This window comes from Saimiri boliviensis, chromosome 13, assembly GCF_048565385.1.
Source record: "Saimiri boliviensis isolate mSaiBol1 chromosome 13, mSaiBol1.pri, whole genome shotgun sequence".
In the NCBI taxonomy this organism is placed as follows: Eukaryota; Metazoa; Chordata; class Mammalia; order Primates; family Cebidae; genus Saimiri; species Saimiri boliviensis.
In genome coordinates this window covers 57,143,286-57,159,072 of record NC_133461.1, presented here as the reverse complement: position 1 = coordinate 57,159,072, position 15,787 = coordinate 57,143,286, and positions in this window count along the sequence as shown.

Here is a 15,787-nt window from a genome sequence, read left to right as displayed (position 1 = left end):
AAGCAAGCCTCAGGTGAGCACGCATACAACGTCTTAAACGCACTGCGCATGCTCACCCCCCAGCACAAGGAGGACACTGCACATGCAGGCGGCTCCCTCTAAGGGAAGAATGAGGGAAAGGGGCACAAGACGTCTAAGGTAGGCCAGCATATAAAATCCCAGGTTAAAGAGAAAAGCCGGCACTTGACCTCCAAGGTGTCCACTTGACTGTCTTCCAAGTGTACTTGTGAAGCAGCCTTGTTGTCTGCGGTGACACCCAAGGTTCTCGGTCTCATGGCCACAGAGATCGTGGATGCGCAAACACATAAAAGGTGAGGTTTAGAGCAGAATTTTAGTGGGTGAAAGAAAGAGAAAAGCTTTCTGCTACAGAGAGGAGTCCCGGAAAAGTGGGTAGCTGATCCATGGTTAAATGCAGGGGGTTTTATAGATGAGCTAGTGTGGAGGCGGTGCTGGATCTACATAGGGTGTGAAAAACTGGTTAGGACTAGGTGTGCCATCTGCATAGGACGCGAATCTCTGATCGCCCCCACCCCAGTCTTTTATTATGCAGGTGGGTAGCTACTCCATGTTGCTTCTTTCTTTCTTACTTACTGTGCATGTGCTAAAAACAGAGGGGTGGTGGAGCCCCCATGGTGGACCTGACTGGCCCCAGCTAGCCCTTTCTAGCTGTGCAGCTCCCGGTATCCCCCTTGTGCCAGTTTCCAGCTATGTTTGCAGCCCAGTCTCCCAGGCTGCTCTTTGTTAGAAAAGAAGTGATTTCTTGGGCTGCTTTTTATTAGAAGAGAAGTTCTGCCGAGGAGTCTTGCCCTCATTATCTGTTTAAAATAATTTCTTTCTGTCTCCTGTATCACTTGGCTTTATGTTCCTGTTCTAAAGTGGCTTTTTTTTTTTTTTTTTTTCTTCAGAAACAGTCTCACTCCGTCACCAGGCGCCAGGCTGGCGTGCAGTGGCGCCACCTCGGCTCACTGCAACCTCCGCCTCCCGGGTTCAAGCAATTCTCCTGCCTCAGCTTCCTGAGTAGCTGGCCTACAGGCGCATGCCACCACGCCCAGTTAATTTTTTTTTACATTTTTAGTAGAGACGGGGTTCACCATGTTGGCCAGGGTGGTCTGGATCTCTTGACCTCGTGATCCGCCCGCCTCGACCTCCCAAAGTGCTAGGATTACAGGCGTGAGCTAAAGTGTTTTAATAAGCCTCCTCTCCTGCTCTGAAATGAGCCTCAGTCTCATTTTCTGCCTTATGACCCTCAGTTGAAGTCTTTCTTCTGAGGAGGTAAGAATTGAGGTTGCAGCAGACCCATACGTATTCGCTGAAGGTGACTTGGATATTCGCTACCAGTGATACATTTTGGTGCCATGTGACTCACTTTCTGCTGCTAACAATTTCCTTCCCTACACATAACAATAATTAAGCATCTTGCCTAGAAAGCTTGAGCAGGAATTTGTAGGATCTAAGTCAGAGCCCCATTCTGGGGGGAGTCACTAAACGTGCAAGATGCTTAGTATTTACATCTGTTCTTCTTCCATTCCACTTCACCCCATTCCCTGCTTTCAGCTCTGTGTATGAGCTGGGGAAAGCAATCTGGGCAAAATGCCCTTGGTTGGCATTAGTGAAAGTCTATACAAGGCATGTGAAAATCAGCTTTATTACTTTAAAAGTAATTTTTAAGTTCTAGTGAGACTGACATAAAACGAGACATCCAGAAAATCAGTGGAGATGAGTGTATTTTTGTTTGTTTTTGGGTTTTGGGGGGACCTCAATTTTTTTTGTACCACAGTATCCTAAGTATTATGGAAAATTGGTGTTGATTTTCTGAGAAGGGGAGAGGAGATGGACTTGTTTAAGGCTGGTCATGGAGACTTAACAGCTGGAAGCGGGAGAAAAGAAGTACTGGAATTCCACAACAGAGTCTGGAGTCAGTTGAGACCAAGAGAAAGGACCCACCAGTTTGCTTATGCTGATTATTTGGTTTTCCATTTGACTTTCATGGCATGAAAAAGGTGAGGCTCAGGAGACTTTTAAGCTTTAAGTTGCACTCAGCAAATTCAGCAAATTCCAGGTGCCACCCAAGGCAGAAAACATGCATAATACACCTTCTTTACTGGGGCTTATTTACTTTCCAGTAAATGCAGAACAGAGCAAATGCAAATGCTGGATGCTGCTCCTACAAATCAGGATAACGCGCGCTGGGGCTGTGGAGAGAGACCCCAAAACCAACACCAACAGAGCTGAATGATTTATTCTTATACATGGAGTCGGTTACAAGAAATGGACTCAGCAGCAAAAGATTTTACAATCCCAGTGGTCTCTGAATGGGAATTTGAAGTCAAGTCCAGTGACTCAACCCAAGTCTTTTTGGCAAGTCCAGGAACACATTTAAGTGTCCAGCCAAGGGCTACATGATTCCTTATTCCCTGAACCCCAGAAATAAGAAAAGACTCTTCTTAGATGCAAAAGCAGACTGTATTTTCCAAAAATATTTGCCAGAATTTCACATGGTTTCTCAAACTTTTACCCAAATATACCTAATAGCAAAGGAGAGTTGAAAGCTATCCCCTGAGATCCAGGGAAACATTTGGAAGAAACCTGCAAAAAGCATCAGATGTCTTTATAATCCTGTGTTTTATCTGTTTAAAAAGTAAATGTTGCTGGTTCTATGATAGTTTTAAATGACTGACCATTCCAAAAAAGTACACATTGCTTATTTTGTGACTCTAAATGGTCTCCAAGGACACGACCAGCGTTACAGAACCTTATAGGTTTTAGCAAACACGGATGTGGGATTTAATGTGGGGCTTGAGGTGAATAAAATAAAGATCTACAGTACTTCAAACCTCTGTCTCCTCTACTTATATACCCCGTTTGGGTTTGGGAGTCAAAGAAGGGAAAGGATGGAAAAGTGTGAGGGAGAGAGGAAGGAAGAATGAAACTCCAGAGCATTTTGAACGTGTTAGGTGGAGTAAAACAATGCATCCGGTGAAAAAATGACTGCCCTCTCCCCTGCTTCCCCAGAGCCCAGATCAGCCCCAATTAAGCATTGCTTTGATGGAAACAGGTGAGAAAAGACAAGATCTATGTTGACATAAACTCCAACCAGAACCTCATAGGATTTGCAATTCGGCAGTAGTCCCACCCTGTAGGTGGTCTTGCAGAGGGCCCACCAGGTGCCAGCATCCAACAGAAAATGCAGAACCAGGAGGCCCAGGAGTGGCTTCATTGGATTTTTAAAATACTTCCTAGATGGAGAGATTGGTTACTCTTTGATCCACCTTTTATTCTCCAAGGGCCCTGGGACGTCAGGATCTACGGCTGGCTCTGAGGCTGTTAACTGAGAATTTTTCCGCTCACCAGAGGTTGAAAGGTCAGAAGCCCACAGTGGTGTTAGGTAACACAGAATGAGCCAAGTGGGCGGCCTGGGAAGGGTGGATTTAGGGATTAACAGAGACCTGGAGAGTTTGTGCCCTTTTTAAAGACACTGACATTCAAATTAAAAAGCAAAAGAATAATACCAGCACTTTGGGAGGCCGAGGTGGGTGGATCACGAGGTCAAGAGATCAAGTCCATCCTGGCCAACATGGTGAAACCCCGTCTCTACTAAAAATACAAAAAAATTAGCTGGGCGTGGTGGCGCATGCCTGTAGTCCCAGCTACTCGGGAGGCTGAGTGAGAATTGCTTGAACCCGGGAGGCGCAGGTTGCAGTGAGCCGAGGTGGTGCCACTGCACTCCAGCCTGGCACCTGGTGATGGAGCGAGACTCTGTCTCAAAACAAACCAACCAACAAACAAAAAGAAAACTGTGCAGGTCCAAGAAAATAGGTGAAGCATAACTTGGCCGATGGGGTGCACATTAGCCACCCAGCCCTTGCAGGGGCCACCTTTTCTGCTGAGGTTCAAGCAGTAAAGACACTTCTCAGAGAAAAGGATAGAGACAGAGGGAAAATGGAATTCTAGCCTAAAGCCCATCTGTGCCTAGTTCCATTAGCATAACTGTCTTTACTAAAGGATAGGCCATAGTACAGGATCAGCCCATAGGGGAAAGTGAACTAATGAAGATGTAGCAATTAATCTGTTGGGTTTTTCTCCCCAAACCAGCTTGGAAGGAGAGTATCCACTCTGCCTGCCATGTCCCTATGTCCTCTCCGCTGGGACCTCTTTGGACCTAGCAGGCCCCTAGGATTGGCAGCAAGGCTGATCTAAGTCCAGTCTTAGAGGCCATTCATGAGGTTCGGTACATGGCACAGTAAGGAAAAATAGCTGGGGGCTAGGATTCTCTCCCATGCACCCCACAACAGCTGTGTTTCCTGAAGTCTGCTCCCAGCTCAGAGGGAATTGAAGAAGCCAAATGAAAGTGAGAGGAGATGGTACAGGAAACTTACACCTTTTGTGAAGAAAAGACTTGCATTTTTAAAAATTCTGAGAAGTGGATTTTAGTTAAAAAAGTTCTGTGACTGAAATATACATTTGAAAACAAGCTTCTGAACTAAATTAGAGTTCTACTGCATTTCAAAGTCCAGCAGTTGTGTCAGCAAACGAAACATCAAAGGAAACCAATAGGTCATTTCAGTCTCCTCTGAAGCAGCAACTAGAAATCCCTTTCTCAACAAGTAATCATATTACAGCCCCTCCTGCTAAGCTCTAAGTAGGAAAGGGGGGTGCAGGCAGGAGAATGATGTCTCCCTCTTCCTTTTTGAGTTGGCAACTGACCACGCCCAGGGAGGTTTCTCATTTAGATGCTGCTTACACATCTTTTGAAGCTCAGTAGGTTCACTACCCCAAACTGAGGCCCTCTTAGCTTTCTTCATGTTCTGTATTTACTCCTTTGCATCTACAAAGTCTTTCCCAAATTCCTTTGGTTTCTGGATCATTCTTATCTGAAATCCATGTTCTTTTACTTTTTTTTCACATGGCATTGGTCAGGGCTTTTTGTTTTGCCTTGAATGCATGCAGGGAACGAAGCTTAGGATGGAAACTGGGTCATTTAGTGGTAGTAAGTGTTTTCAATTACACCTCATGCAAAGTGTTTGCCTGCCAGGGTGATCTCAGACCCCACTGCATTACTGTGAGTCCATCGTTAATTTTAAAGCTCCCACAGCCTCTAAGAACAGATTTCATACAGGCACACTGAAAAAGAGTATTTTACAGATAACAGATGAGAATGAGGCAAGTGGGGAAAGAGGAGGCAAACTCACTCAAGTGTAAACTCACATCAAACTCATCTACCAAGCTGGGCTGAAAAGTAGGGGATACATGTCTCACAACGGAAGTGTCTTTGTGAACTCAAAATCATGAGTATTTAGTGAATCCTAAGAAAGTGGTAGAAATTATTTAGCCTCTCTTTCTGCTTTAAAACTGAGTATCTTTTTAAATAAGTATTTATTTATATATTTTTAGAGACAGGGTCTCACTCTGTCACCCAGTCTGGAGTTCGGTGACACAATCAGGGCTCACTGCAGCCTTGACCTCCTGGGCTCAAATGATCCTCCCACTTCAGCCTCCTGAGTAGCTGAGACTATAGGCCATGCCACTATGCCCAGCTAATAATTTTTATTTTTTTGAGATGAAATTTTGCTCTTATTGTCCAGGCTGCAGTGGAATGGTGTGATCTCAGCTCACTGCAACCTCCGCCTCCTGGGTTCAAGGGATTCTCCTCCTTCAGCCTCCTGAGTAGCTCGGATTACAGGCACCCATGACCATGCCCAGCTAATTTTTGTATTTTTGGTAGAGACGGGGTTTCACCATGTTCATCAGGCTGGTCTTGAACTCCCGACTTCAACTGATTCACTCACCTTGACCTCCCAGAGTGCTGAGATTATAGGCATGAACCACTTTGCCCGGCCTCAGCTAATTATTTTTTTAAAATATTTACAGAGATGAGGTCTTGCTATGTTGCCCAGGCTTGTCTCAAACTCCTGGCCTCCAGTGATCCTCTCATCTCAGCCTCCCAAAGTGCTGGGATTTCAGGCTTACGCCACCATGCCTGGCTTAGAACTATAAACATATTAATTTCCCAACACAGTCAAATTTTAGAGACTAAAACATAAGCTATATATTTAATGCTTACGTACTATGTAAGATAAAGAAGTACCTTAGAATTTCTGATTCATTAGGGATGAATTTAGAATACACAAAAATAAATAAGTTTAAATTTAGCATGCAGGTACTCCAGAAATTTATCAGACTAGGATTAATGTCTAGATAAATGGGATCAAATTAAGAATGTGTTCAGAAATTGTATTCCTGGTCTTATGAAAAAGCAGCTCCCAGAGAGATGTCTGTCCTCTGACTCTCATTATTCCATTTCTGCCAGAACCTGTTAATACTCCAGTGAGGAGAAGGCAGGAGCGTCGCTGCTACAGAGCACCTTTGAATCTGAGATGGGTTGTCTGTATTATGTAGGTCAGGCGTCCCCAAACTTTTTACACATGGGACCAGTTCACTGTCCCTCAGACCGTTGGAGGACCGCCACATACTGTGCTCCACTCACTGACCACCAATGAAAGAGGTGCCCCTTCCTGAAGTGCAGCGGGGGTCTGGATAAATGGCCTCAGGGGGCCGCATGCGGCCCACAGGCCGTAGTTTGGGGATGCCTGATGTAGGTGATATGTAAATATGTAGTTGGTGACCATATGACCACGTGTACAGGGCAGCAGTGTGGTGGGGGGCTTGAGTGTGGGCCCATAAGCCCTTTGTGGCGCCTTGGAAAACCAGCCTTCTCCTTCTACTAGTTCCTTGGCTACGGGCAAGCTGACTTCAGATTCCTATAAAACAAGCAGAAGAGCAATTAGCTCATAGTGCTGTCATGGTGATTAAATGAGATCATCCGTGTAAAGTGCTTTAATATTGTGCATGGCCCGCAGTAAGTAAATGTAGTACTTTATGGTTTATAAAGCACTTCTATATACACATACGCTCATTTAACATCTCCAAAAGACTGTGAGGTAGGTTGCATTATTCCCATTTTATCAAGGAAGCACCTGAGGTCAGACATTCTCAGCGGTTTTCCTATTCACACAGAGAACAACACTGGTCTGCTGATCTTTTTATTTATTTTTGAGATAGGATGTTGCCTAGGCTGGAGTGCAGTGGCACAATCATGGCTCACAGCAGTCTCGACCTCCTGGGCTCAAGTGATTCTCCCACCTAAGCCTCCCAAGTAGCTGGGACTATAGGCATGCGCCACCATGCTCAGCTGACTTTTTTATTTTTTGTAGAGACAGGGTCTCACTATGTTGCCCAAGCTGGTCTCAACTCTTGGGCACAGGTAATCCTCCTGCCTCGGCCGCCCAAAGTGCTGGGATTACAGGGTGAGCCATGGTGCATGGCCGAGTCTTCTGATCTTGACATCCTGCTCTTCCTGTAAGGCCCTCCCTTTAATCACAAGGCAGGCAAACTATTTATTTTAGGTGTTTTGGCGTTCCAGAGATTATCAAAGCGAAAACTTTCTTCAATCAGATTTAGCATGAGTAAAGCAGACACTTTTGAGTCAAACATGCTTGGGTTCAAATCTCAGCTCTGCCAGTTTCGAGTTGGGCCACTTTGGTCAAGTTATCCCCCACTCTCTGTACCTATTTCCTTCTTCGTAATGTGGCACAGTTTCCCTTCAAGTCAGTATGTGCACTTCGAAGGAAAGCAGTTAACACAGTCCCTTTATACATCCTAGTCAAGGCTTTCTCCAATTTAGTCACTTACTAGCTACAAAGTTTAATTAGTCAGTGAGAGGTGTATTTAGTGTTCTAAAGCTATATCAATTCTCCTTAATTAACTGGTATGATACAATGACATAAAATAATCATATTTGTAAAAAAATTATCATCATTACATTGCTTCAGCTTAAAATACAGTGTGCTAAGGCAAGAATGTATATATTTTATTTATTTATTTATTTATTTATTTATTTATTTATTTATTTGCGGGGGTGGGGGCAGAGTTTCGCTCCTGTTGCCCAAGCTGGAGTGCAGTGGCACAATCTTAGCTCACTGTAGCCTTCACCTCCTGGGTTCAAGCAATTCTCCTGCCTCAGCCTCCTGAGTGGATGGGTTTACAGGTGCCCACCACCATGCCTGGATAATTTTTTGTATTTTTAGTAGAGACAGGGGTTTCACCATGTTGGCCAGGGTGGTCTCAAACTTGTGACCTCAAGTGATCTGCCCGCCTTGTACTCCCAAAATGCTGGGAGTGAGCCAGCACACTCAGCATGAGCCAAGTGCATGAGCCATCGCACTCGTCCTAAAAATGTGTGTATTTTATGAAGTATTTGGAGGAGTTGTGTTTGGATGGCAACACCATCCAGTGAACTGAATAATTCAATGCCAATTGTCAGAATCGTTCTTTGGTGTCACGGACTGAGCCAACTAGTGGTGAAATTTTCAGTGTGCTCATCATGTGCTGCTAACGGTTGCTTAAGTGAAATAGATTTATTTCTCTCTTGTACAGCTCAAGTTCACATGGCTACTCGGATATTTCCAGGGTGCCAAGATCCTTCAGTATATCGCCCCAGGCCTCTGAGGTGGTTTGCCTTTGTCTGTACGGTCTGAGTTGGCTTACTACCACAAGCATCTTACCCAGCAGGAAGGGGAACATCTTAAAGATTACTTCAAATCCTCTCAGCCCCACTTAACTACTCCATGATGATCAGATCTGTGCAGACTTCGCCAGTTTGCACAATTGCAACCTGTTCGTGCTTCACCTTGGCCCATGCCCCAAGCCTCTCAATTTCTGTTCTGGGGCTTCTCAGACATCACAGCAGTATAGAATTAACACCTTGATCAATGGTGAACTAGCATCAGTGGATATTTCCCCCTCGTGTCCTCCCATCAGAAGGTCCTATGGGATTGAGCACTAGTCACCCAAAAGAATGGCCACCTTCCAGGTGCAGTGGCTCATACCTATAATCCCAGCACTTTATGAGGCCAAGGCAGGTAGATCATGAGGTCAGGAGTTCAAGACCAGCCTGGTGAAAGACCCAGACGGGTGAAACCCCGTCTCTACTAAAAATGCAAAAATTAGCTGGGCATGGTGGCAAACCGGTTGCAGTGAGCAAAAAAAAAAAAAAAAAAAAAAAGAACTGCCACCTTAGTACCTCCTTGTTGCATTGACCTCCCCTCTTCCCTGCCCCCCATCCCTCACCCTTGCTCCCTGAAATCACTTCCCAAATAAACCTGCAGTTGAGCTTCAGCTTTAGATTCTACTCTCAGGGCGACCTGGGCCAAGACAGGGGAGTGCACAAGCCTTTTATCTACCAAAACTTGTCTTCATCCTTTCCGTTCACATTCCACTGGCCACATGAAGTGACAATGGAGGCTAAGCAATGGAGTTTTTATTCTGGAAAGCCTTACTCCCAGTTAAAAAGTTCATTACTATGGATAAAGTCTCTGTGCATGCTTCATAAAATTTGAATTTGCACAACTAAATACATTATGGATAGGCTAGAGGTCATGACAACTGAACTAAGAGACCTGTGTTTTCATCCACACTCTTCCACCCATCTTCCATGTGAACTCAGGCAAGTTGCTAAGTCTTCTGGGCTTGAGCTTCCTCATTTGTAATTGGTGATAGTCATATCTTCTTTCTCTGGGTGACTGTAAGAAAAATGAGATTGCAGATGGGAAAGTGCTTTAAACCTTTAAAAATACGATGGTGCGGCCGGGCGCGGTGGCTCAAGCCTGTAATCCCAGCACTTTGGGAGGCCGAGGCGGGTGGATCACGAGGTCAAGAGATCGAGACCATCCTGGTCAACATAGTGAAACCCCGTCTCTACTAAAAATACAAAAATTAGCTGGGCATGGTAGTGTGTGCCTGTAATCCCAGCTATCCTCAGGAGGCTGAGGCAGGAGAATTGCCTGAACCCAGGAGGCGGAGGTTGCAGTGAGCCGAGATCACGCCATTGCACTCCAGCCTGGGAAACAAGAGCGAAACTCCGTCTCAAAAAAAAAAAAAAAAAAAAAAGGACAATGGTGGCCGGGCATGGTGGCTCACGCCTATAATCCCAGCACTTTGGGAGGCTGAGATGGGTGGATCACGAGGTCAAGAGATCGAGACCATCCTGGTCAACATGGTGAAACCATGTCTCTACTAAAAATACAAAAAAAATTAGCTGGGCATGGTGGTGCACACCTGCAGTCCCAGCTACTCGGGAGGCTGAGGCAGGAGAGTTGCTTGAACCCAGGAGACAGAGGTTGCAGTGGGCCGAGATCACGCCATTGCACTCCAGCCTGGGTAACAAGAGCGAAACACCGCCTAAAAAAAAAAAAAAAGGTGCAAAAGTAATTGCTGATTTTTGGCCATTACTTTTAATTACTTTTGCACCAACCTAATAAATATAGGTTAGATCTGGTTACAGCCTGTATGAAAACAACAAACTAGTTGTAGAACATTCGATTCTATTGTGTTACTCTATTACTGGTTACACCTACAGAGCACAATCCAGTTTATCCATAGGTGGATGAAATTGCCTGACTCGCCATCTCGAGAAACAGGTAAGCATTTTCCAACTTAGAAGGCTGCATTGCGTGGGTCTCTTGCACATCATCTCTCATCATTTCATCGTTTCATTACTATTTCCTTGTTTTCCAAAAGGTTATCCACCTCTGGAATGTATCCTTTCAAAAAGAATCATAAAGAGAGGAAAGGGAGAAAAAAGTTACCCATGGTACTCATTATGTGAGCCCAAGGGACAAAACGGCGTTTTCTCTCCCTATTAATAACCTAAACTTTCAAACATGTAGCAATGGTTAAGAATTCCTTCTGGACTATTTTAAGGAGCAAATTTATTAGTTCTATAGCATCTCGTAATCCTGAGGTATTTAGGAAAACTACATTCTTTGGATTCTGAAACCCTGGCTGTTTCCCCAAGCTGCTTCAAACAATGCAGCTTTTGCTGACAGGGCACTCCATGGGCCAGCAGTGTTGTTGAATTGTAAGTAAATAATCTTGAAACAAATCCATGGTTGACACACTGTCATATTATGTTTACTGCTCCAGAGGAGGGATTTATTCTGCGGTTATTGAAAAATTCCATTGCTGTTTGGGGGAAGTGACAATTGGGATCACCCATAAATTAGAGTAATTGCCCTCTCTTCTGTACCATAGATATGATCCAAAACATTTCACATGTACTATATCATATGTGAAGTAGAACAGTGCTGGATAAAAATACATAATGTTACTAAATAAAAACAGACACCATAGATATGACAGATGTTTAAATCACCAAGTTTGGCTACAACTAGCTTTGTTCTTCTTCCTGGATTAATAAGCATGAGAGCTCTAAACTGCAGCAAAAAAAAAAAAAAAAGTCCAACCACATCCTCCTTTTTAGCATAGGTTTCGTGATGTAATTTAGGTTACCTCTTTTAAAAAATGAGTAATATTTAATTTTATTTTTTGAGACGGAATCTTACTGTCTTACACAGGCTGGAGTGCAGTGGCGCAATCTCAGCTCACTGCAACCTCTGCTTCCCAGGTTCAAGCAATTCTCTTGCCTCAGCCTCCTGAGTAGCTGGGATTACAGGCCTGCATCACCTTGCCTGGCTAATTTCTTGCATTTTTTAGTAGACACGGGGTTTCATCATGTTGGCCATTCTGGTCTCTTAACTCCTGAGCTCAAGTGATCTGCCTGCCTCAGCCTCCCAAAATGCTGGGATTACAGGCATGAGCCACCACACCCAACCTGTTTAATGAGCCAGATCTCTCTTTCCCTGTAAGAAAGGCACTGGTATTACAGCTCTCTAAAACTCAGTACCTTCTCTGTCTTCTCCTTTTCCCTCCATCCTGGCTCACTTAGGGGTTGGCATACTTTGCTGCTGGTGGAGGTTGGTGAAAGAGGTCATTTAATATGAAATAGGGACCAATACACAGGTGAGGAAGGCATGAACAGCAGTCCTTTATTTCAGCAAAAACCTCTCTAGGCTAACTTCATCTAAATCACAGCAACACATAATTATGGAAAATCGAAAAGAACAAAACCAAAATTAAACAACATCCCCTTGTGAACATGATCGCCTTCCTGTGATACCTTCTACAATTGTGAAATAGGTGCTTTTTGAGACCATTTTTCTACGTATAACGGTGGTCACAGAGATAGGAGAAAAAGAAAGAGTTCCTTCACAATTTTTATTGGAAGAGAACAATTTCCTTCATTTCTGGCTCTAACGAGTAACTCCTAACATAGAGCTGAAAACGCATCTTTGGATTCCTCTAGAAGAGACTCCAGTATTTAGCATAGGAACAGTTCAGCCAGGTGGAAAGAGCCAGCCATGTTGCACATGCTTATAGCCCTGAGGACAGTGCTGTGTAGCAGAGAAGGAACAGCTCTGCTCGGCCTGGGAAATCAAGGAGACACCTCCCTGGAGGAGGAGGCCCCACTTGAGCCCATTCCAGTAGGATGACTATAAACTGGCCAAGAGAACCAGGGGTAGGGAGGAGCAGAAGACTTTTATGCAGAGGGAAGAACACATACAAAGGAGTAGAAGCCAGAAGGGGAGTAAGTTCAGAACTGCAGGCAGTCTATTTGGTTACACATGGAAGGTGAGCCTGTGAACTTGGCGGGTGGGAGGTGAGGGTGGTCTGAGCCCTCTGAAGGGCTGCTGGATACTCAGGTAGGGTGGGCACTGGGGTAGCAGCTGCAAGCCATGGAAGTCCAGAGTCAGAGTCTTGAAAGGGCAGTCAGAGTCTTGGAGTCAGTCTTAGAAGGGGAGAGTCTGCTGATGGAGCTTCCTTTGTCATAGATTACCCAAGCTGGGTGGCCGACAGCTGGTATGGCACTGCAGGATGGGCACAGTGTCCTGTTTGTGGGCTTCCTCTGGCCAGCCCAAGGGCTCCGGGCCACAGCATGACCCTGAAGCTTCTCAGCAGCACAGCAGCAATGGGATGGATTGGTACACTGCTCTAGAGCCGTCCATGGCTGACCTGCCAGATCCTACCTTCTACCCCACCTCCCCTGCCAGCCTGGCTGGGCCTTTCATGTTCTCATGGCTGCACATTATATGTGTTATGGCCAACTAGACTCTTCCCTACATGTAAAAATCTGGCAAGTTCCCCTTCATTTTGTTCCCCTTTCTTTTTCAATCTACTCTGTTTTGTGCTTTATAGCAGGGAATGCTTAGCATTTAAATAATCTGTAAATACTCTCCCTTGTTTCAGTTCTCTTCTGGTGAGGATTCTCTACCCTTGTCCCCTCTGACCCCTTCTGCTCATATGTACGCAGTAGTAGGGAGAAGAGTACAAATGAACCCAGCTTCAGCAGTGACCAACTCACAGTCAATACAGAAGGCCCCCCTTTATCCGCTATTTCACTCTCTGAGATTTGTTACCTGTGGTCAATTGAGGCCCAAAAATATTTCAGTATTTTGAGAAAGAAAGAGAGATAGAAACCATATTCATATAACTTTTGTTATAGTAGAATTGTTATATTATTCTTGTTAATCTCTTACTGTGCCTGATTTATAAATTAAATGTTATTACAAGTTTGTATATATAGGAACAACTATACATATTATATATAGGGTTGGGGACTATCTGTGGTTTCAGGCATCCACTGGGGGTCTTGGAGTGTCTCCTCAAGAGATGAGGGGGGACTACTATATGTTTTGACTATCAAAAATTGTAACATATACAAGCAGTCCCCTGATGTTTTTGGCACCAGGGATCAGTTTTATGGAAGACAATTTTTCCGTTGACAGGCGGGCTGAGGTGGGGATTGTTTTGCGATGATTTAAGCACATTACATTTATTGTGTTCTTTATTTCTATTATTATTACATATTCACCATAATGTAGAATCAGTGGGAGTCCTAAGCTTGTTTTCCTGCAACTGGACAATCCCATCTGGGGGTTATGGGAGACAGTGACAGATCATCAGGCATTAGATTCTCATAAGAAGTGCCCAACCTAGATCCCTCACATGCGCAGTTCACATAGGGTTCAAGCTCCTGTGAGAATCAGGTGTCTGGGTTGATCTGACAGGAGGTGGAGCTCAGGTGGTAAAGTTCACTCACCCACCACTCACCTCCTGATGTGCAGCTGGGTTCCTGACAGGCCATGGAGAGGTACTGGTTTGTGGCCTGGGGGTTGGGGACCCCAGATTTATACTATAGACGAATTCTTCAATATTTTATGGTTAGTAATTTTTACAACTTATTCGAGAAACCTGTCACTGTTTTTTGTTTTTTGTGGTTTTTTTTTTTTGAGACAGAGGCTAGCACTGTCACCAAGGCTGGAGTGCAATGGAGCTCACTGCAACCTCTGCCTCCTGGGTTCAAGCGATTCTCTGCTTCAGCCTCCTGAGTAGCTGGGATTACAGGTGCCTGCCACCACAGCCAGCTAATTTTTGTATTTTTCTTAGAGACAAGGTGTCACTGTGTTGGCCAGGCTGGTCTCAAACTCCTGACCTTGTACTCCGCCTGCCTCGGCCTCCCGAAGTGGTGGAATTACAAGCATGAGCCACCATATCCGGCCACGGTACTATATTTTATACTAAAAGTTTAAAAATTTTGCTTTTCACATTTACGCTCCTTAATCTATCTTGAATTGATAAATTCCTTAATCTACCTTGAATTGTGTAAGGTAGGGATACGTTTTCATTTTTTAAAATATGGATCATTGCTTCAGCACCACAGATTGATGGTCTCATCAGTTTTCTATGTATGCTCGGTCTGTGGCTGATCCATTCATTCAGTTTGTCTGTCATACACTAGTAATGCATCATTTACATTACTACAGTAGCTATGTAATAATAAGTCTTGATACCTGGAACAGCACACCCTTCTCTTTTATTTTGCATGAATGTCTTTGCTATATTATTGGCTTTTTGGTTTTTCTTAAACATTTTAGAATCATCTTGTCAATTTCATGATAGACCCTTTTTGAGATTTTGACTGGATTTGCATTGAATCCATAAATCATTGGGAAGGGGGATTTGTGACTTTAAATACTGAGTTTTTATCCATAAACATATCATCTTCCCATTCTTAAAAAGTTTTGGCCAGGCATGGGGGCTCACGCCTATAATCCCAGCACTTCAAGAGGCCAAGGTGGGTGAATCCCTGAGATCAGGAGTTCCAGACCAGATTGGCCAACATAGTGAAATCCTGTCTCTACTAAAAATACAAAAATTTGCTGGGCATGGTGGCAGGCACCTGTAATCCCAGCTACTCAGGAAGCTGAGGCAGGAGAATCGCTTGAACCTGGGAGACAGAGGTTGCAGTGAGCCAAGACTATGCCACTGCACTCAAGCCTGGGCAATGAGAAACTCCATCTCAAAGAAAAAAATGTCAGGCCAGGCACGGTGGCTCATGCTTGTAATCCCAGCAATTTGGGAGGCTGAGGCGGGTGGATCATGAGATCAGGACTTCGAGACCATCTGGACAAGATAGTGAAATTCCGTTTCTAAAAAAAAAAAAAAAAAAAAAAAGTCTTCTTTAATGCCTTCTTTAAAAAGTTTTATGATTTTTACGTGTAAGTCTTGTCCATCTTTTCTTGGACTTACTTCTAGGTATTTTATATTTTTATTGCTAATATTAATGGTACTTTTATTTGCATGTTCTAACTGATAGTAGCTGGTGAAAAGAAAGGCAAAAAACATGGTATATCGATTTAGTATTTGTAAATTTTGCTAATCTTAAGTCTAATAATGTATAAGCTTCTTTGGGTCTTCTATGTGAACAAGTCTATCATCTCTGAATGGTTGCTTTGTTTTACCCCTTTCAACCCTATTAATTTTCCAAAAAATTTAATGTGCTGGCTGGGACCAGTTTTAGAATTAAGGTTAAGCTGATGTCATAATATGAATT